The following is a 23,085-nucleotide window of genomic DNA, read 5'->3' on the forward strand; positions in this document are numbered from 1 at the left end:
CTTCTATGCTACTTGTACCACCACTGTTGTCATCGCCCATCCTTTGCACAGCAGTGGCTGTCCACTGAGACGAGAGCGGCTACACCGGTAACGCATTAACAACTGCCCGGCCACTTCTTGACACATAACACTGGCACCCTACGAGCCGTCAGTATATAAATAATTATTAAAACGAAGTTTGCGTTGCCCTCCACCCAGTCATTTTTACGGGTTCTGGCTGTTGGCTGCTGTCTTGACAAGTATGCAAGTTGGGGTACTGCCTATGTACTAGAGGATATGTGCCGCTAGGTATACGCCCGAACAGACAACTTGGTTCAGAGGGCATATGTCACTGGGTCGGTGCCCAAATAGACTGCTTGGGGACAATGTGTACGTGCGATTTGGTATCTGAATATCCTGGCGGAATCCACCAGAATGGGTATGTGCCACTCAGTAGATACCTGAATTGACAAGCAAGCGAAGTAAAGGGAAACAATAACGGCGTTCGTTTTGATAGGGAACTACTTTCACCTTCAGTCCGTTATCAGTATTCAGCAGAAACGTCATCTATTTCCTCACAGCAAAATTAAAGATGCTCATGGGCTATTGGATCGGATCGGAAAACATTTATTGGGCTCTAGAAAAGAGATCTTCGCGGCTTCAGACGGCCTCTTCCATCTTCTGATGGAATCTTCTGTCTGCAATCACAGGGTTGGTGCCCTAGTCCAAGGCTCCACTGAGTATGGCCAACCCACGAGCTCGCTCTACTAGGCGCTTTTGGCCGTTCAAGCTTACGCTGGAAAGCATACTCTCCCACTGTTCCGCACTCGGGTTTTTAATTTTATACATAGTTGGGGACTCAACATTTTGACAGGCCCATGATATGTGGTATAGATCTGGTTTCTCTCCGCACCATGGGCATAAATTCCACCTCTGTGGGTGTAATCTTTCTTTTTTGCAGAGTAAACATGGAATGTTAGTATTACTTAAAGATTTCAATTTGTTTACAATGAGCGATTTCCAAGGAGAGACAAAAACAGAACAATCGTTTTGTACATTGGCTAAGCTTGAGTGCAAACAGCTTTTGATGTAGATGGAAGAAGGTGCTCGAGCAAGCCATTGAAGAAAGGCCGAGACGTGAAGAACAGGAAGAGGCTTCAATCGACAGAGAATCTCGCAAAATCGAGGGCTTGGCCAGGATCCTAAATACCGTACCATAACAGTAAAAAGATAAATGATGAGCCAGAAGAAATCTCAAGGCAGAGTGCAAAAGCTAATGCAGGAAGCGTCCGACAGGAGTAATCTACGGGGGCATTGGGACGGACACCCAGGGTGCCGAAGCGAGTGCTCAAGCCAAGGCGGGCGGAAGCCGCTGGTCATAGAAGATCGGGTAAGGCTGCGAAAAAAAAAAAAACCGACAGAATAGACGCGGAGACGCAGTGTGTTATACCCATAAGATATAAAGAAAACGCACCTCCCGGAGGAACAGAGCTTGAGGAAGATTTAGATGGCAGAATCTCTTGAGTAAGATATGCGGCCGCGTCAGATCAAGGAGGGCCTCAACCGTCTCCTCGACTTTGTTGCCTCTCTTCGCTACCCTTGTCATTCGATTCCCTTGTGCCTTTTCATGAGGACGGGAGAACGAAGTTCAGCTCTCCTAGCAGTCGTGCGAACAGAGAAGACTGCGTCAGCACACAATCAATTCAGCTGCAACATCGACACTTTTCCACAGTGTTGGAAACTGCTTTGTAGCTCCATTCAGAGTTAGAGTGTGCGGACCAGTGTCTGAAGTTAAATGTCCTCATTTGCATTTGTAAACTTGGAGCTGCATTTGTATCCGTAGGTCTGCTGCGTTTCCTTCTGTGTGCGTGTTTCTCGCTATTCGCTGCATCAACAAAATTATTTTGTTGTTGCTTACTCTAGTTGAACTACATTCTGAGATGAGCCACGGCCGTCTCCACTACGGTGGCTTTACTCAACTGCTCGTTTCACTCAATGTATCCCCAGTGTCGAAGTTTTCTTTATTCTGCTTGAGTCCAGAAAACAGCTGGTCGTTAATTTTCTTTTTTTTAGCCCTATGGTCGCAGATTGTAAAACAGGTCTAATGGGGGTTAATTATTGCTCACAATAATGCGCTTAATGCTCGCTTCGATTTGTAGTTTTGAGATGTATGCAGATTAGTATTATATTTTTGTTCCTGACAGCCTAAATGTTTCAAACGTTCCTATTGTTTGATCTACGTCCTGTTCTTTACCGCTTAGACATAATTTCTGCTCTAGTTTCATTATTGCATGTCAAGGCACGGACAAACGTGAAATGTCTGTGCATTACATATCTATCCTTAATGCTAAAGAGGGTCACGTCGCTTGTCTAAAAGTGAACGTTCATTTGTGTTAGTCAAACTAAAAGAAACGGTAGGAATGTTACAGCGAAGCTGCCATCATGTCGAAAGCACAATAAAAGCAACATGACAGTGGGTCCGCGAAGAAAGTTGTATGTACTATCGAAATAATATATTGAAGTAGCAATGAAAACAAGAGCACTGAATCAACTCTGCCGTGATGTGAAATAAGTGACGAAAAGCCAATAACAGGTTGCCCGAGGCGGTTCTTCTTGTCGAACCTCTGACTTCTCATTTTTGGTGGCCACCAAGCTGACGCGGAAATGAGCCCTGACGGACAGTTTGTCCCAGTCATATCCGCTGCATTGTCGGGCAAAAAATAATAAAGAAAGAAGTAAATTGAGCCTTTCCTAGTTTGCAGCTAGCCCATATAATCGTCTTTCTTTCCCGCCTGCTCTTTCGAGACGCTCAAAAAGAAAGTATGAGACAAAATACGTGTGGCACAAAAGAATGCCTATAAAAGATGCGACGCTGTATCTGAACACATTTGCTGCCAAAGTTCGACTGACCGGCCTACAGTTCGGCCAGCTTAAGAGTGAAATGATCACCGTTACTGGAGGACCACTTGTTTCGTTTACCACGTCAGAGGTGATGGCGTTCATAAAAGAAAGAGAAAAAAGCTTAGTGACAAGAAAGGCCAACAAGGTTGGCCGGAGGAACATGCCTCTGGCATCTTGTTCTGCACACTCAGGAGAGGGAAAGGGGTAGACGGGTGGATGTAGAGAAGAAGGAGTAACAATATCTCAAAAATAAAACTTGATATATCGCTTCAGCCACTAAGTACTCGACGTAATTTTGCGCTCAAATGAGTATTTCACAAGTATGTTCATGCGGATAAGAAATCTTTACGGCTTCAAGTCGCACCTTTCACAACTCGCAGATTATGTAATCACCTCAGCTTCACGCGCATCTACTGGAAGACTCATGCATTCAAATGGTCGGCGCTTCCTCGTGCCATTCGATTGTGGAACGCACTTCCTGATTTCATCGTCTCCGAATCTAATCCCCGATAAATTCCGTCAGCTCATCAGTTCATATTCCACTGCCTAACTTCAATAAAGTGCATGATGCGTTTTCTTATGCTTCCAGTTGTATGCTCTCTTGTTTATGAGCTCATTATTTCGCTTATTATTCTTGTATTTTTTAGTATTGTGTAGTATTTGTACTGGAGTGGCTACATTTCTTTTTCATTTTTTTCATTGTTTATTGAAATGACTGTATCGTTTGTCTTTTTTCTAATATGTACATTACCGAGCCTGTTATTTTTGTACAATGCTTTAATGCTTGTATAAGATGTGTATACATTTTTCCACTGTCTATTAATAATGTATTTCTATTGTGCTTTTATTATGCCCTGTATACTCTTTTTAATCCTTCTGTAACGCCCCCCTCACCCAATGCCTCATAGGAGGCCTGTAAAAACATTTTAAATAAATAAATAAATAAATAAATAAATAAATAAATAAATAAATAAATATTACAGGGAAGGGGAAACGCAGAGAGGGCAACCAGAATCAAGCCTGGTTGGCTAACCTGCACCAGGGGATAGAGAAAGGGAAAAAATAAAAGGACTATAGGAAGCCCAGAGTTGTGGTATACTGGAGACACCAACGTAATGAACATATATTCAACGTTGTGTCACAGGCGGTCACTCAGTCTGGTTGCCATCAGGAATCGCAGTAGCACTTTTGTAACTTTCTGGGGGACCTCGGGACTATGGCGGGATGGTCCCAAGATCTCATCCAGTAGAAAGGTCTTTCGCCTATCTGAAATGACGCTAAACTAAACTGTTCACGAAATCTGAAAGTGCACATGTGATACACGCTGCACAAGAGCGTGCAAATGTGGGAAACCTTTTAAATATAAAAGTGCAGAGGCACATTAGCGCTACCACACATGAAAAACAGAAAAGGAATCAGAAGAACCATTTCCTCTTTCCATGGTGTACCCGTAATCTAGGGAGACATTGAGTATCCACAGACCTCGTTTATAAAAGAAACACAACATTTGCGCGTGTATAAATTGAATAAGTGAAGTATTGAACGCTCGCAACAGAAGTAGAGAAAAGATGACTGTTTCACAGTTCCGTTAGAGTGGATGGCTTTTCTCAACGTTGAGATATGTTGAATAAGACTCAATAAGGTAAAAGTGTACGAAGTTTTGCGGTTTTTCCCTTTATCGTATATTTTGATAGCGTCGTTCTTGAATTTTCACGCTGCACTATGTATTACGTGCCTTGGAAATGTCAGAGGAAGCATTTTAGCATCTATGCCATTTCCCTACTCACTGATAAACTTCCTTTTCACTTCTTTCATTTTCCCCGGATCCACAAGGCTATGACCCTACACAATGATGTAGCGTCTTTTCTTAGACGTTACAGGATTGGTTGTTTACAAGTACAAATGTTATAACCCTACCCTAGAACTCAAAAATACCAGCTTCTGTCTTGCATTTCTTTAGTCTTCTGTCATCCTGCTTCCTAAATCTTCATGATCATCGGTTATACGTATATATAACGGTGATTACGATCAAGCACAAAATGAGATAAACGTTCTCTCTATCTCTTTCTTTGCTTCTTATTTTTTTTCTAGGATACAGATTACCTACTCACCTTAATCTTGATTCAAGATGTACTTACTACAAACATACTTACCGTTACAGACGGCAAGCTCGTCTGCTGAAAACATTTTCAGTTCCACACAGCTTAACAATTTTTGAAGAATTCGCGCAAAAGTAATGCATTAAGTAATAAAAATAAAATTGCTTCTCGCGGGTGAACTCCTGTGCTTGGCTGGTATGAGTCAATTATTCCCGTGAGCGCTTGAGCATATACGCGCGATTTTAGCGGCGGGAGGTTCTCGGACCATTGCAATGTCCGGAATCTCAACTGGGCTCCACTAACGTGCTTATGACATTCCTGCGCAATATGGACGTCAATAAATGTTGTGTAAGCGCATATTTTTAGATGTGTGTGCTTTGGTTTCATTTTTATTGAGCTTCTTTAATTTCCTTCCCTACGAGCTTACCAGGATTAGGGTCTCAGGCCTGTCGCTAGGCTACCCTCTACAGATATCATTTATGCTTATCTCGCTCTGCGTATTGTTTCTGGCAATTCGTAACAGAGCACAAGAGAAAAAGAGTTCATGCAAAAGAGGCCAGCGGCTGGATACGTGCGGACGGAGCGTGCTGTGACAATACATTGCAGTGCATCCGAGTCAATATCAAACTCAATACATGTCGCATACCAAGCGAAGAGCTGCTAAGCAATGACCTTTCTTTCTGGATCAAGTACCTCATCTATAAATTTAAACATTCGAGCTTGCTTTAATCATACATCACTCAGAATAGTAGTGTACAAGCACGATTTATGTATTTAGAACTCAGGATACTGTTACTAGCTCCTAGCACGTACAGCCCAAGGGGCAGTGTTTGAGGCTGCACTTGGCTCGTCTGTAGCAAAAAATAACTTGTACTTTTCTGTTGTTGTTCTTCACCGGCATATGCGAATGTACAATAAAGATAGAGAATCTACATTGGCGGGAGCATTGCTTATGGAGCTACGAGCTTATCCACTTTTATGCGCCTGCCTTTCTCGCATCCTGGATGTCCTCCTCGACTGCATGAGTCTGCAGCGACAAGCCGTTGACAGTTCAACGCAGTTGTCACTGCAAAGGCTTCATATGTTCCAGCACGTTGCAGACGTGCTCTACTCCATACTTCACTTTCGAAGTCATATAGCGTTGCTCGTGAGCGCTCATATGAGTTTTGTTTTGCATAGCCTCCTACGCCAGCGTGGCATAAGGAAAGAATACGAGGAATCGTACCGTTGTCGTTAGAACACGTGCGTGTTGGCTCATGCCCACATCGAACCTTCTAAAGCTTTTATTTGCGCTCTTCTCAGCGCACGTATATTTCCTTGGTTACTCTTATCGCAGAATATCGGCACAGACGTTAAGCATATGTAGATTTAACCAAGGAATCGGGTGGAGAGGTTGCAAGCATGCTCTTACTGCTACTTTATTAAAAGCAAATACGTTCCACAGCCTGGCGGCGTGCGGCTGAATCTTCGAATAGCTCTGGTTGGTCTATTTTGTCGCATCTCTGGTCGCATCTGTAATGTATACCTTTGCGTGTGTTGGTGCTGAAGAGTAAGCTGCCCTTTCTGACAGCTCATGCTTAACACGTGCCAAATCGTTAGTTCCGGTTACATGTCACGCCACTGGCATGCATTATTCATAACTAATGTTTAGCATTAGATTATTGTAATGCTTACGGTGCTATAAGGGCTTCACCGCTATGTCATGTATGGGTGTTTTATGTAGATGCGCTGTCAGTGCAGTGGGAATGCATAGTTTTTTATCCAACCAGCAAGAAGAGTCACGCGCGGCGTTATGGCGTCCTTTTAAACGATGATTATAAACGACTTGACAATGCATGACATTCTCTTTACAGAGTGCCCGCACTTTTGCAACACACCAGAAAATGATACGCAATGGCTGTAGTTGAGTGGCACTCTGCTTTCAAATTTGGTACCGTGTAAAAAGTGGTTCTTAATAATGCTAAATCAACATTAAGGTGTTTCTTGCTACTTGGTTAAAGTTAAGCAGAATGTGATCTGAAACAGCAATTGGAAAAATGTTTTGCACCTCTATCAACCACCAGCAGCAATGTTGGTGAGGACAAACGTTCTTCTTCGGCGCTCACTTGACGTCCTATTTACTGGAATTGAAGATAGACGGAATATTGCATCCGAGTAGTTTTAAATTGTGATGACATGCATCTTATATTGATTTCCACTTTCACGTTACCTGCAAAATACAGATTCAAGTTGAAGAGCTGGCTGAACCGACATATTAAACGCCACGGGGGCTGAAATACAATATACGTAATGGAACCTTCATGTGCCTACATTGGCATGAAAAGTTAGATTTCAGTCTTGACAAACCAAACTCACTAGCTACAAACGAATGGCATTGCCTACAAAGCTATTCCCTTATCGATCGTGGATGTAAATTCAAAATTTTACTTTAGCTAGGAGAATGCGAGTGAGGACAAATTAAAGTATAGGACCTTTCATTATCAGTGCACACGGGTTCCCGTAAAGAAGCAAGTGCCGAAAGCTGTTCGTACCTACGCAGTGATGTTCTGAAGTTTTTGTAGATATTGTAGTTTAGACCACTTATATTGTAATAAATATGTAAATTCGCGCCTTATGCAACGCGTACTTATACTATAAGTGCGGATCTGCACATCCTTCGGAGTGCAAGAAATAACGTTATTCAAGCTAAAAAAATATTATGAGAAATAGATAAACTGCGTAGCATTTTGTTCTTCGCGTAGCACAACTGAGGGTAACTTACGGAATTTATCCGTTTAGCTAAGCGGCTAATATCAAATACTTTCCGTTAAATGAGACATACTCAAAAGGACGAATTTACAGGCCATTGGCTTGGGAGCACAGGCAAATTAAGCACAGATGTCCTTGCAAATAATGAGACCAGGTAATCCACCTGATCTGGCATTCCCAGAAAAAACGTGACTGGGCTGTGATTTCAGTTGATTGCAGCTGCCGTTGCCTCGTAGTACCAAGCTTTTAGTGTGATCAAGGAACCCGTACGGGTCCCGAAACGTCTCTGTGTTTTTCACCTTGACTTGGTCAGTGGCCGTAATTTCTTCATTACCAAGCTTTAGCCTTCCGTTAAAGATTATCAGCTAGTCAAAGCTATTACATAATCCTCCTGTACGGCATTTTTCATTCACGCTGTTTATTTGCGACGTTTTACTCGATCTATACATTCAATCATTGTAGTCGACATTTCTATACGGATATACCTTTCCATATAATGTACTAAGGAAATGCAGCACTGGGACACCGAGGCACGACGGAACGACCCACACCGACTAGCTCCGAGTCTAAACTATATAACAAACAGGCAAACGTAGTATGAAAACACTGCGCACGCCGCAAGGCACAAAAGAAGAATAAAAATGCAGCGAGGACGCACGTTCAGTTATGATGATAGATGTAACTCGTTCTTCCGGAGAAAAATAACGAAATTGTTCCACGCTTTCGGTTTTTGTTTTTCGTGTTCATACATCTGCTCAATTTCCCACATGTTTGCGTGCCTTTCTCTGCGCCTCGTCGTCCTAGCGCCCCTGATATGCACAGCGACAAACAGGCCAATGATCGATCTGTTTGCATACCTTTCGACAGTCGTACTTCCACCGACGCTCCTCGGCCCTTCGAGCCTCGACTCCCTCCTTGTCATTCACTTCCTCCATTCTCAAGCCTTCGGTCATGGTGCTTGGGATGAATTCAGCGCGGGTTTGCTTGCCGACGTTCCTACACTGCGGCGTTCAAAGTACGACCGATCGCAAATGATTGCAAATGGTCACTTTGACAGAAAAGTGACTTTTTTTGGGTCAGTCGCTCAGGGGTTGCTAAATTTCAAATCACTTGAGTGCACTCGCAAAGCTGCTGTACTAGTGAGCGGCGCAGAAGCAGGGCGTCTGTAACGCTGACGCTTACTTTAAGTGGTGATCGCGGTGCGAGCAGACGTGAACGACACCAATCACTAGACGTTCGGGTGTGGCGGCTTGCAGGTCATGCTAGCCGGCATCAGCATTGGTCGCCGTGAGTCGCTGCTTGGTTTCCAATAGCTATCGATCACGAAGACCGCAGCGACCTTTGTAAATCATCGTTTTGGATGAGCCTTAACTTGTATGGAAGGGCGGGGTTGGGGGTCCTCTTTGCACAGACGTGCTTGCTCCGCGGGCTTGCGGGCATCAAATCGGTACCAGGAACTTGAAACCCACAACCCCGGGGATCTCCCGTACCCTACTAAAATGTTCCATAGAGAATCCAACAATTCTAACGGCTTTGAAGCGACGAGGCTTATTTGAAGTGTCCGAGGTAGCCCTCTTGCATTAGGAAGAGGCAGCAGCAATTGACGAGAACAAGAGACTATTCATTAAACCAACTTAACAAACTGGAATGCGCTGCGCCGCACAAGGAACAAATTCAACACTAATAGCCATACTTTTCCAGTTTCTCTACATGCAGTCGTCCTAGAACGGTGGCCAATGAACGTTGGTCGCAGCGGAGCTCACGCGTCACACCCACTCGCTTTATGCGATGACTCTTTGCCGCCTGCAACCTAATCTTTCTCGGCGCTGTATTATGAAGCCGTGGACACGCTTGCTCCAAGGTGCGCATAACTCCACATCAGTAATCTAGAACCATCGTCAACGCAGCATCGACGTGGAGGTCACTGCTTGTTCATAATTTCTATTAGAATATCAGCGCATCTATGCGATCCCGAGAGCTGAAGAAAAAATAAATTCTGGCTTTTTTACGGGCTAGAACCGTAATCTCATTATGAGTCACGCTGCAGTGGGGGATTCAGGTTTAATTTTGACCACCTGAGTTCTTTAACGTGAACCTAAGTCTACACGATAAACTTTGCATTTGGCCGCTATCGAAATGCTGACGCCTCAGCAGAGGCAAGCTTTGCATATAGATCGCTTATGGCTTGTATCGCATGGAAACCTCATGTGCTCTTTCTCCAGGGCACGGAGTTACAAAATACGACCAAACTGGTAAAAAATGGGTCTTTCGTGTGGACTTCACGCAAAAAAACAAACAGAAACTCTGCGCATTAGAGAGACTTGTCCCATACTCCCGTCTTGAGACAAGGACGTCGCAGGCTTTCTTCTGTCTTAGTACAATGAGACACAATGCAGAAGTGGTGACTTGTATCAATCACGTTTGTTATTATATTATAGACATGTTTCGACTAAGCGTTGTAATTTAATTAAATTTTAGAGCGCAGCTCTTTGGCGTCCGTTCCTGGGTTTCGCGTCGTCGTCGGCGTTGTCGTCGACCTCGTAACCAGCTGCGCCCCCCTTTCATCCCCCCAGCGCTAGCAGCGACCGACTGATACCGCTGGATGCCGCTGACGCCGCCAGAGAGTCAAGATAACGTGACTGCATAGAACACCGTCGCCGCCATGCAGAAAGAGAAGGAAAGGGTCCCCCCCCCCCTGTTCTTGTGTGGCGGATAGGGTGCTCTTCAGTTGCCGACGCGCCGGTTATTTCACGTAGGCCCCGGCACGTCGACGAATACGTGACCACCTTCCCACGGCTAGACCTGGTTCTTAGCGCTGCGGAAGCGAGGGTATCATATTGTTTGTGTCGGCATCGGCGGCGTTGTCCCTGAAACCAACTCCGCAGCTGGGGTTGACTCACTATCGGCGTCAGCGGCATCAGTCAGTCGCTGCTATCTCTTCCCTCCTCCCTTTATCGTGTTGTCCGCTTGCTGCGCGCGCTTCTGCCCCCATCGTTTGCCGCTGGGTGTACACGCCGCCCCCCTCCCCCCTCTTCCTACGAGTCTCCGGTTGTCAAAGCGCCGGCTCGAACTTAATTCCTTTCTTCGCTCCTCCTCCAATGCAACCCCTGTGCGGTGGCAATCAGAGAGCCAGATCGGTGGCGGCGGATCTGTATATGTGCTCCGCCCGAGCCGAAATTGTCGCTGCCGTTCGCCCTGTGCGGTGGCAATCAGAGAGCCAGATCGGTGGCGGCGGATCTGTATATGTGCACCGCCCGAGCCGAAATTGCCGCTGCCGTTCGCCACTGCGACATTATCTGCCAGTTCTTTCTGAGCCATGAGCGAGACGACCGATGGAAGTCCTCCGTCTGCTGCTGATTTCTTTGCCTCAATCTATCGAAAAGGTGAAACAGCTTATTTGCTGCGCTCAAATTTCGCATTAGGAAGTAACGTAATCGTCGGTAATTTTTTGTTACTATTATTCCTAAAGATTTTATAACAGCCTGCCATTTATTTACATTTTTATTTTTCAGAGTTAATATAGAAGAAAGGCGGTTCTTTCGTATACATTTCTGTCAAATGTTCTTCATATGCCCAACAGAAGAAACTGATAATATTTTTATCAGCTTTCAAGAACTTTCCTCAGCTTGACATTCCCACTAATATTTTGCCATTGTAGGGTAATACAATTTCTCTAGGTCAAACGGGTCCTAGCGTCAAAACGGGAGACATAATGTCGATCAATATAGAGGAAAGATTCATTAAAAGAACAGAACTCATGGCACGGCAATACAGTTGCTGCTTCGAAAGCTTTGAAATTGTTTTGCAGCAGAAAAAAAGAAAAAGAAAAGTTTCAATCCTAATGAAATCAAAGAACGCACACCAGTCGATCACGCGTCCACATGAACACGGTGGAGACAGCATCAAATTGGTGATCGAGTACGAGATATCTCCCTTATGTGGTTTTTCAAGGGGGTTCTTGCGCATCGAGCTTCATTAGGCACATTGATCCATTTCTGTTTGTACACTTCGCCCACGCACAAAATAAATAAGTAAATAAGGAATGCTACGTCCAAGTGCGAAAGAGAGACCCGGAGATCTGAAAGGGAAAAGGAGGAGGCCGACGACTGCGCAGCGGCCATTTTTGATGTTCGTAGCCGACAACAAGGCTGTTGTAGCGGTTGTGACCTTAGTGTGGCGGACGAGAGATGGACGACTCTTCGAACAGACGAAGGGGAAATGAAAAGTTTCATACAATATGTGCAAAGATAACAAGAAATAGCGTACATATAACGGTAAGAGCGCACCAGACCGACTGGACGACAGGTGGCGGCTCTTTCATCTAACAATGGGCCGGTTCTGTCTTAAATGTCATTGCCGACCCTTCGTCGGGAGGAGTGATGCTGATGTCACCCGTGTCGCATTCCTTCTCGTTGCTGGTGAAGGCTGATTAATGGCACGCAGCTAGGCACAATAAGGCCTAAATAAACATTTTTCCCGTGCTCGTAACAGTTTGGTTGTGGTGCGGGGTACTCCTCGGATCGATGGAGCCTACGTCGCTATAACTTTGTTGAAGCCGTCGACTTGCGCGGCTTCCGGTCCCTCATTTGACAGGCCTGATGAGGCTGGTCAGGTTCCTGAAGTCTTTGACGTCGCTCCGAGGCCAGCGCCGGGTGTTTCGTGACAGTACTAACGGGTGCCACTCACTTTCGGAAAAGAACGCCGGAGAAGATGTGCACGAGTGGTTTACGAACTACCGAAGGGTGAGCCAGTCCAACGGTTGGGATTTCACCCTGAAGCTGTCCAATTTTGTGTTTTCATTTACCAACACAGCGCTCGTCTGGTACGAGAACCAGGAAGACAAGCTCAATTTACAGAAGCTTTTCGTTCAAAAGTTCAAAGCGTGTTTTAGAGGCTCGAGTGCAATAAATAAACGCGCTGAACGGACGCTTTCGGAAAAGGCACAAGTTCCCGGAGAGACCTGTACTACGTTCATCGCGAAAGAAGGTAAGGCGTGCAGACACAAACGCAAGAGAATAGAACCGGACAACACAAACACAAACGGCGTTTGTGCTGTGTGGTGCTCTTCTCTTGTGTCCCTGTCTGCACGCCTTACCTTTTTTCTCGATGAATTCCTACCAACTAGCTCAACTTTCTGTGGTTGTGTACTACGTACATTGATGAAGTGCTGAAATTGTGCAACTAGTCAACACTCGAATTTCCGGAGATGATAAAGTCGGATGTTTTCTGAAAGGGGTAGTTGAAGACGTGTACCATCTTTTTATTGGCAAAGATAGCTTGAATTCCGTGACTGACATCATTCGTTAGTGCAGAACCACTGACGCGCTCAAGATGACACAAATATCACCGAAGTTTGGCCACTTGGCTAATGTCACAATGGTGGCGAGTGTAGATATAAGCTCGTGCATTGACCTTTCATCAACCATACAGCAAATTGTTCGCGAAAGTTGCTCCACCGAGAAGAGATGTGCCGTCGCGCACCCAGCATTACTGGCGCGTACTCACCACACGAGATGATAAAAACACTGCCATTTAGACCGCGTGTCAACCGACGATTCACGAAGCGACTGTAGAGTTTAGACCTACCCCACACTCATGAGCCATCAGAAGCTATCAAGATCCTGATTACAACCAGTGCCCTCACCGCACGCACCTATCCTGGTGGCCGAGCCTAATAACCCGGTAAGGAAAACAGCCTATCAACTAGTTTAATCTACGTTTTAGAACTGCATAAAAGTGAAAAGGTGTGGTTCGGAAGAGTTAAAAAATTAGGTGTGGTTCACCCAAGCTGAAAAAATATATTCATAATATTTGTACAAACTGCGGTTATTCAAATGAAGGAGATATTTATGTGCGGAGAGGGCGATGTGTAGCAGTTTTCTCAACTGCTTTACTTAGTAGCTAGCCATAACACATCATTATTGCTTGTGGATTATTTGAAAATAGCCAGGTCACTGGTACTCGTAATACAGGAGCACATGGCTGCTGTATACTTAGCGGGCTTTGATAATGTCATTTCTTATCTTTATTTAGAGACAGTGCCTGTGCAAAGAGCCGCTTTCTTTTCCAGGATTTAGATGATCATTGAAGAAGACTGTCTTGTCTCCCGAGAATTTAATAGAATCCGTGGTGTTGTGATAATATATACATATTGCCCAAAAACTTCTGTCTGTTTCTCATCCCTCTCGCGCTTGACCCATTCAAAAAACGCCGTGGTAAAATATATATATATATATATATATATATATATATATATATATATATATATATATATATATATATATATATATATATATATATATATATATATATATATATATATATATATATATATATGTGTGTGTGTGTGTGTGTGTGTGCGTGTGTGAGAGAGAGAGAGAGAGAGAACATTTCGAAAGTTCAACGATGAAGATGGCTTGCCATTCTTTTCAATGCTCATATTTTAGGTAAGGGAACAGTAAAATGCGGACATTTGAGTCCGCACCAGAGAGCTTTCAGAAGTAGCTAATTCAATCAAGATAAGCGAATAAGGAGACGCTTCACGCTGCTTAATCACTGGCGGTTTCAATATTCCATCGCTCACTATGAATCCAATCCACAAAACTCGGTCGAAGCTCGTACTCTCGATAAGTCACGCCTCTTCATTACCAACGGCTATATTCCAACGAACTATAGCGCAAACCCCCTCTTTTTGTTAAGTGCTTGTTAGATGAATCGAGTACTTAGCAATGCGCTCAAGGCTCTCGTAACAGCAGCTGTGCCCTTTACCGTGCCGTTGTTATCGACTTATTTATGTGGGCACACATCGACAGTCGATTCGTTTGCGCTACCCGAAAGTTGATCGCAGAATAAACAACTCTGCCGTCCCCTTGGTGAGCTTGCTGTATTCCGTTCCATGAACCGAAGTGACCCAGATGGAGCAGAGCTTTGTGTGTATTCTGAGGGCTGCTTGTAGCCGTAACAACATCTAAGAGTCTCAGTGAGGGTCACTGTGCTGTACGTGCACACAAACGTAAGTGCTCATCAAAGTTAGATTGAGGAGTCGACGGAAATATGAACAAGAACGTCAGTTTCGTCCATTTGCAAATGCGTTCGATCAGACACCGCTGCGTAGCCCATCCCCAAACGTTGGGAGTGACGGTGCAGGTAGGTAGGTTTTGGCACGTAAAACCCCATAATTTAATTTTTATTCAGCCTTGGCCCTGGACACTGCTTTTATCTGCGCTACCGTGGCAACCCCCGCATATTCATTATGTATCACCATGCGCGCACAGGCTTTTCAGACTGCAAGTCTTTGCTTCACTGCTTACCAGGCTTTCCAAAACTGCCGCTACCATTGGTGGAACAGGCACGCCGTGTTTCTACCCACTTCTTTCATAATCTTGTGGTCACACTCTCGTTGTGTCCACTCACTAGAAAAAAAGAAAGTTGCAGTTGCGCCCGAAAGCCGAAACTGCGACATCAATAGCAAAATAGTGGACAGCTACACGAAAGATAGTAGCTTTACTGGTCATATAATTTTGTAAACATTCGCTTACCAACTAAGTTAGCAAGCATGGTGTCACGTGTGCTCTAGCAGACCTGAACATTTTTCACTCGGTGACCACGTAAACTCATGAAAATGCTGGAGTGAGGAACCGTGGAAGCAGCAGTGAGCGAGTTGACCTTCGTGGTGCCTCTCGCTTCAGCGCTAACTGTAAGCATCGAGAACACAGCGCACGCGAAGCTTTGAGTCCCCCACGCACGTAGACGCTCTACCCATCGCAGTTCTTTTTAAGATAGCGGCCGCGCCATACGAAGCAGGAGCCGGAGTAAAACGCGCCCCAACGAGCCGACATCGTCGGCTCACCCTCGCACGCTTTCACTCACTCTCACATACAGCATACAGCGCGCGGCTACGATGTTATCGCCTTCGGACTTGATACGTAAGATCTAAGGAACATCACGGCGATGGCGGCGCCGGCGGTGGCGGCAGAAATGCGCCTGGAGTGTTCATATAACCGCTATCGCAATGAAAGGTCTCCCGTGTTATTAAATATCGCTACGATATCCTATGCCAGTTTTTGTATGTCACGCATGTGATTGCGCAGGCCAGCCCGCGGCCTCCGTTCTTTCATGTCACTATATTAAAGCCATAAGTATTGTTGCTGTTTCGAGGATGGTGCATTATCGCCACATCAAGGAGGAGAAGACGAATACTAACGAACGAGATGGAGACAACGAAGACTGAAGTTTTGCCTCCACAGGTCTCGTCTGGCTATATCGCCTATGTGCCCTTTATGCCATGAGAGTGAATCTCTGCAATATTTTTTTTTGACGTGCCACCGTTTCATTATTCAACGGATAAGATTTTCGAAGAACTTTTCCGAAAGCTTGGCTTGAATTTGACTCTTCCTGCGATTCTTTCCTTGGGGGCAACTGTACTAGGCTACAGCCACAGGAGCGTTTGGGACACCCTCTGAATTTCTCTGCGTGAGGCAAAACTAATTGCATGCTAGAATCATTCTAAATACTTTTTATGCTCGCAGAATTCACAAAATACCCAGATAACTGATTATTCATATCTGTAGCGGTATACACTTCAAGTCCCGTGTGCAAGATACTTATTTCATTTCGCTCTAATCTTTTTTTTTTATTTGCCAAGAGTTCCTTCACCACCCGATTCGTAGCCGATCCCCCAGAGTGCCTTGTGCCAATTCACTAGGGAACAAGAAAAAGAACAAGATATGCGGGTTGTGCTAGCCACCTCGCAACAGTTTAAACGTTTTAAATGTTTAAACATGCCAGTACTGCACAGGCTGCTGCCTGCTATCCTTGACATTTAATTTAGGCTTGTAACGCACTCCTTTTCCAAGGATCCCAGACACAAAGGTGTCAATTGTCTCTTTGACTTGCTTCTGCTTCTCTTCATCTCAATATTTATGCAGCCTACCAGAGAATCTTCTTCGCTAAATTTGTTTTTCTTGCAACAGCATCTGAGAAACAGTTGCTATGATCTGTATGTGCGTTGCGTATATGCTAGTGTGCATATCTGCGTGTGCACGCGTCCTCGCGTATGCGTACGCACGTTATGCATAAGCGAGAAGCTGGAAGGAGAGCATTGAACGCTTCGCGCTAAATCGTCCAGTGACTAAAACAGAGCCGTAGGAGGCAATGAGAGATTGCCACTTTTTCGACGGTGTGCACTTGGTACCGAACTGTGCGTGGTTACGCTCTATAAGCTCAACGCAAGCACTAAAGTTTTTCGTGGACAGTGCTGGTGGTTTTGGTAATTCAGTGGTGCACAGGAACTGAAGGGCCTCCCAAGCTTCGTGCTCTTTTTGCCCTCCTCGCTCTGGAAGAGAGAGTCACTCGCCAACGTGCCTTGGCCCAAAGCACAGGCGGGAAAAAAAAAGAAGCGTCCTCCACGCTTCGAGTAAGCGTCGCCCGGTTGGCCTGCCAACAAAAGAGTGTGCGCGCCGCCCTCTCTCAGCTGACAAACACCGGTCCTAGTCGTACCCCACTGTTCACGCTCCATTAGAACGCGTGAATTTGGCGCGTTGGCCGTAGTCGTTTCAAGCGAGCCAGCGTTCCTCTGCTCCCTCGCTTGCCGATAAGGCTGTGTATCCACCGCTCGCTCTTCGGATGAACGCCTATCGCAAGTTTTGGGGAAACGACGTTGTCATTGGTTGGAAGCGCTGAACTGTGGTTCCCCGCATGCGGTCAACGACCAGTTTATCGCGTGTAAGGCAGCCCTGCTGCATTCTTTCTTGCGTCTCTCACTATCTCTTTTCTTTTAGTTGTGCTCCTTATTTGTACCCCCCGGACAGTTAGTTACCCAAGGCTTGGCGTCGTGGGGCAGTGAGCCCGGGATGGGACGCGGAGACCATCGGCGCACAGGTCGCCGCTAAGTGGGGCGACGGCTGGAAATGCAGTTCGATCGATTGCCACTGTGGACGAGCCGTTGCCTCCATGCTTTCGCTTCTATTGCGCCGTTCTCACACGTGGCCAGCAAATTCCTCTTGTGACAGACTCCCACTCCGACCACATAACACGAAAGCGTCGTTCGGGGAAATATTTCAGGAAGTCGCTCTGAACGACCGCCCTCCCGGAAATGATGCCATCGCAATGCAGAGCGCCAAGTCAATATACGGAGGTTCGTCATGCCTCACTAGCCTGTTCACTTAAAGCCCCGCAACATTTTCGGGTGCAAATGGGAGCCAAAGCTTGCGCTTCTGCATGATACTTTAAATTCTTAGTCGCAAGCAGAAGCCAGAACGCACGCTTAAGTGCTGGAACTGGGGGCCTAATAGCGCATTAAAATATAACAATGAAAAATATCAGCAAATTGTCTTGCAAAATGTTCAGTGCCCTTCCACTCTGTGTAGAAGGAGGACCAGCGAAGCTGTGCATGTGGGCCCCTTAATGGCGAACTGGACCTCCGCCGTGGGTCGACCCGATATTGCACGATCTTTGGGATCGGCCGACGCATGGGGAGTGCGTAACGCCTGGTCGTCACTGCACTATCTTTGAGATTCTTTTCTACACGCAGACATGATAGTGGGGAAAGTAGCCCTTAACAGCTTCGCTCTGAAAAGTGTGTTTTCCGTAAAGTGACCTGTATTCAACGTAGAAATATTGCCACAATGTTGACCTCTGGACAAGCGAAGCAACCGCGCAAGCGAAGCGTTTGTGAGTGGAGCCTAATATTGCTCCCGACATGAAGAATGGCAGCGCATGTATAGCGTCAACACATTCCAGTCGAACAGAGGTTTACGCGTGAAAACCTGTTAAAGGAACACTAAAGAAACACCAATACGCTATACCAGATTATACTGAATAGTTATTCTTTAAAAACTATATTTTTGTCAAGTTCGCGGAAATATGATCTATAGCAGAAAAGGGAATGAAAGTAAAAAGTGTAATTTTTAAAGTTTCGCATCTGAACATATATAGCGTCACATCACGGATCTTAAAGTGTCCTTTTATATTTAGGCTGTAGTGGCTCATGAAAAGATCTCAAACCTTCCTCAGATAAGTCGTTGTCTATTTTGGAACACAATGCAGTTCATCGTTGCCGATAAAAAATTACTATAAACGTCCAGACACTGTCAAAATTTATGACATCGCGGAGAGCTGGCGCGGGAACTTTTGAAGCGGTGCCCTCGCCTCTCTTTTTTCCTACTGTCTTGTTTGTCCTGCCAAGCCATCGTTGCTACAAGGGCGCCTTTGTTACTTTTTTGATGTTACGTTTTTGATGTTTTTTTTTGTTGTTTTTGATGTTGTATGATGATGTTGTTGTTGTTGATTTACTAATAAAAGTGAAATCATTTTTTTCTGTTTAGCGGCATTTTAAGCGTTTCATGATTTTTACGAAAGTTGTAGGTTTAACAACTCTTCTAACTTAAGACAACGTGTGGAGTAGGGTAGAGATGAAAGGTCCGTGAGAGACTTGACAAAGTGAGAACGACAGAAACGTAGAGAGAGAGAGAGGGAGGAAGAGAGGGAGAAATTGAGAAGATGAGAGAAGGAGAAGTGCAAAAGGATAAAGGACGTGGGCTCAAACTAGCTTCCTCTGACCTGCTACTTATCCTAAGGAAGAGAGACTGGGAATCAAAGAAGCGATGATGGTGAACAGATCGAAGTGCATATATAATGTTCACCAGGCTTGAAAGGCGTAATAGACTAAGCCTCGTTAATAAATTAAAGATAATCACACATCAAACCAAGGAAAACGAACGGCCAAATTTTTGAATACGAACACCGATGGCGTTTGCTCAACACGTCTGTAGAGGAAACATTGTTTTTATCGTAGCCCTCTTTTCGCACATGCCAGATAGGTTATACTTAACATTATAATTTGCATCCTAATCAAAATATTACAGGCTATAGCTATTGCATTTATTTGCATGCACATTATATTTTCATACGGATCACACACAATGTATAATCACTGTATTTCTTTTAGCTCCCCATGAGTAACCACAGTGTGGCGTCCCGCTTTCTTTGTCACCAGAATCAGTCCGTAGAAAGCATAGGATGACAGCAATAAAATAATATCGAGTGATAAGAATTCGTATACATTATACAGGCCCTTTATCCTAGATCATGTACATGGGTGTTTTGCAGCATATTGGATACATGAAGTTGTGCACATAGCTTCTACATACCGATAGATCTTTTGCGTACTCTGCGTACAAATACGCAGAGGTGTTATTTACATCCCTCTAATTCCGGCAAACAAAGGTGTACATGTGTATTTATATACGTGCGTTACGCCATCACACATAACGTGTTTGGTATTGAAGTACATCGATATCACTCCAAAAGCTCATGCCATCTGCTAAACTTCTGAAGAACTTCATGTATACCGCTATTCTTGGTATGATGCATATTTTTATTGATTTACTTAAGAATTCAGGACCTCGTGGGTACCTAGCTTACTGCCCTATCATCACTCATCATTACTATTTTACCTCTGCTTCGTGTTCCCACTGGTCCTTGCGCTGCGGTTCACCTTTAGCACCCGACTACAAACGATGAGTCTCTCTGCTGCTTTCTCTTTTTTGGCACCGGAAAGGCCACAGCAAATTTTCAGCTTGCGCATGCCGGCGTTTAAACAAAACTTTTGTGCTCCTTTTTCACGAGCACAAAGATGTGATGACCGACGTAATCCTCGGCCATCTCTGTCGCCATAACACGTGGGGCAACAAGAGCGTTAGCGGCCGTATACGTGAGCGGCGTTCCTTTGCAACGGAGCTGTTCACGATGACTAGATGATTAAAATCCCTAGGTTCCCCATTATGTGCGCGCACACAATCGCTCCACATCAAAATATACAAAGATCCACATTTTGATGTAATACGATGCGAAACAAAGTGAAGTAAGACCAGGACACGAAAGAGCTTCATAAATATTCACGGTTTCCCAAGGGATGGGGGAGTCTGTGTTTTAAAATTCAAATTCAAATTTTTTATATTTTTCCAAACATGCTTAGAATGGTTTCCATGGCTAAAAGCTGTGGTCAGTAGCTTGACAAAGGCCCAGAAACCAAATAGAAGGCAGGGTTTTACTTCATGCACATATGGTGGCCAACCTTGATGTACATGCCAAACCATGAAGAGAAACATATGAACAGGTAACAGAGCATAAAAAATAACAAATTATCAGAAATAAGAATAGTACAGTGGGGTATACGAAATGCTAAGAAGAACTGATTACACAAAGGAAAGAGTAAACGTATAAGACTACTAAAATGTTTAATACTGGATATCTAAGTAAGCGTATTTGGAAAAATACTAGCATAAATGGTAATACAGAGAATACAGGACACTTATCACTATGTAACAGAGCATTAAAGTAACAGATAGCAGAAATGCATTAGATAAACATTAAGCATGAAACAGTGCAACGTGAAATTATTCACTTTATAGAACACTACAGCGTGAAGCACGAATAATAGCAGTATAAGTTTGCCCATGTCCCAACAACAAAACTGAATAAGAACATAAATGAACGCAGGCCATAGTAATTTAATTAAAGAAATAGTTGACGTAGTAGTGAATATGTGGGTTTCGCTATATCTTTGTATCTATTGAAGATTAACGGTAGGTTATGTTACAAGGACTGTTATTTATAGAAAGTACAGAAACGTGGTATTAGCCGTGTGTCATGCCAGGTGTGCGACTATCACTATACTGTTGAAGCAGTGCAATTGAACAACTGGAATGCTTCAAGGTGGGTGCAGATATGTAGAATAAGCGTAAAACCCGAAATTCATACATACGCTGTATTTTTATAATGTTATATGTCTGGAAATCAGGTTCTGTCGAAGATAAGTAATCGATATTTGAGATGTTGCGAATAACTTTCTTTTGTAATAAATTAACCTTTGTAATATTACTTTGTGCAGTAGTCAGCCTTCACCATCATCATCAACATGAGCCTGGTTACGCCCACTGCAGGGCAAAGGCCTCTCCCATACTTCTCCAACAACCCCGGTCATGTTCTAATTGTGGCCATGTCGTCCTTGTAAACGTCTTAATCTCATCCACCCCCCTAACTTTATGCCACCCCCTGCTACGCTTCCTTTCCCTTGAAATCCAGTCCCTAACCCTTAATGACCATCGGTTATCTTCCCTCCTCTATACATGTCCTGCCCATGGCCATTTCTCAGCCTTAATATGCCCAGTCTGCCTTAACAAACTGCAATAATTATTATGTGAAACAATTAGTGCGGAATAGATTTGTAATTTTGCTTGCACTGTATTAATGGCACGACAACGCGACAACGCGACAGCGCTCCTGTACTCAATGAAAGTATTTTACGCAAATTGTTAATGTTGGCATCCCAAGTGAGCTACGAGTTAATGAAACGCCAAGAATTTTATGCTCATTGACAATTTCAATTTTGTGTCCACCGCAGTATTTATCCTGTTCCAAGTTAATTACTTAGAACAGGATAAAAAAAGTACCTTAGTTTTGGTTGTGTTAATTTTAAGACAGAATGAGACCAAAATACTAGTTTCTCAAGGACGTGATTACATTTGGACAATAGACCGCTTTCATCAGTGCCAGAGAGAAAGATAGCGCTGTCATCCGCGCATATAATAAATTTTGAGCTTGTATCAATACTGACAATATTGTTTACGTATACATTAAACAAAAGAGGACCTAAAACACTGCCTTGAGGCAAGCCACATTTCATATTGAGGGAAGATAAATGATAATTGAAGCTACACACACACTGAGTCCTGTTGGTTAAATATGAACGGAATAATTCGAGCTGCCTATCACGAACCCCGTAATCTGAGAGCTTATATACGTATACTATGACTGAGTAAATGGAAGGCCTTATTATAATCCATGAAAGAACCTACAGTTACATGTTTATTTTCAATGTGCTGTAGCACGCTCTCTTTTAACATTCACAAAGCTGTTTCAGTAGAACGCCCTTTCCTATCCAAACCACACTACGCGTCGGAAAGTAGAATTATTTTGTTGGTTAATCAAGAAAACTATTTTTTCTAAGCATTTCGAGAAAATTGGCATCATGGATGTTGGCCTATAATTCTTTTGCCTCGTTTTTATTGCCACCTTTGTAAATAACAGATACTTTGGATCATTTCATTGCGTCAGAAAATTGACCTAATTGGACAACAAGAATTAATATGTAACGGAGCACAGGCGTAATGCATTCAATAACATATTTTATAAGGTTTATCTGCAGGTTACTTATATCAAAAGCTTTGCTGTTCTTTAGCCCTATAAATGTTCGATAGATTTCAGCTTCACTTATTTCCCAATGAGAAGCATTCGCTCGCACTACGCATGTGAATAAATGTTTAAGAAATAGTTATTTGGTAGGGATACGATGTAA

This window comes from Dermacentor albipictus, chromosome 4, assembly GCF_038994185.2.
Source record: "Dermacentor albipictus isolate Rhodes 1998 colony chromosome 4, USDA_Dalb.pri_finalv2, whole genome shotgun sequence".
NCBI classification, from domain to species: domain Eukaryota; kingdom Metazoa; phylum Arthropoda; class Arachnida; order Ixodida; family Ixodidae; genus Dermacentor; species Dermacentor albipictus.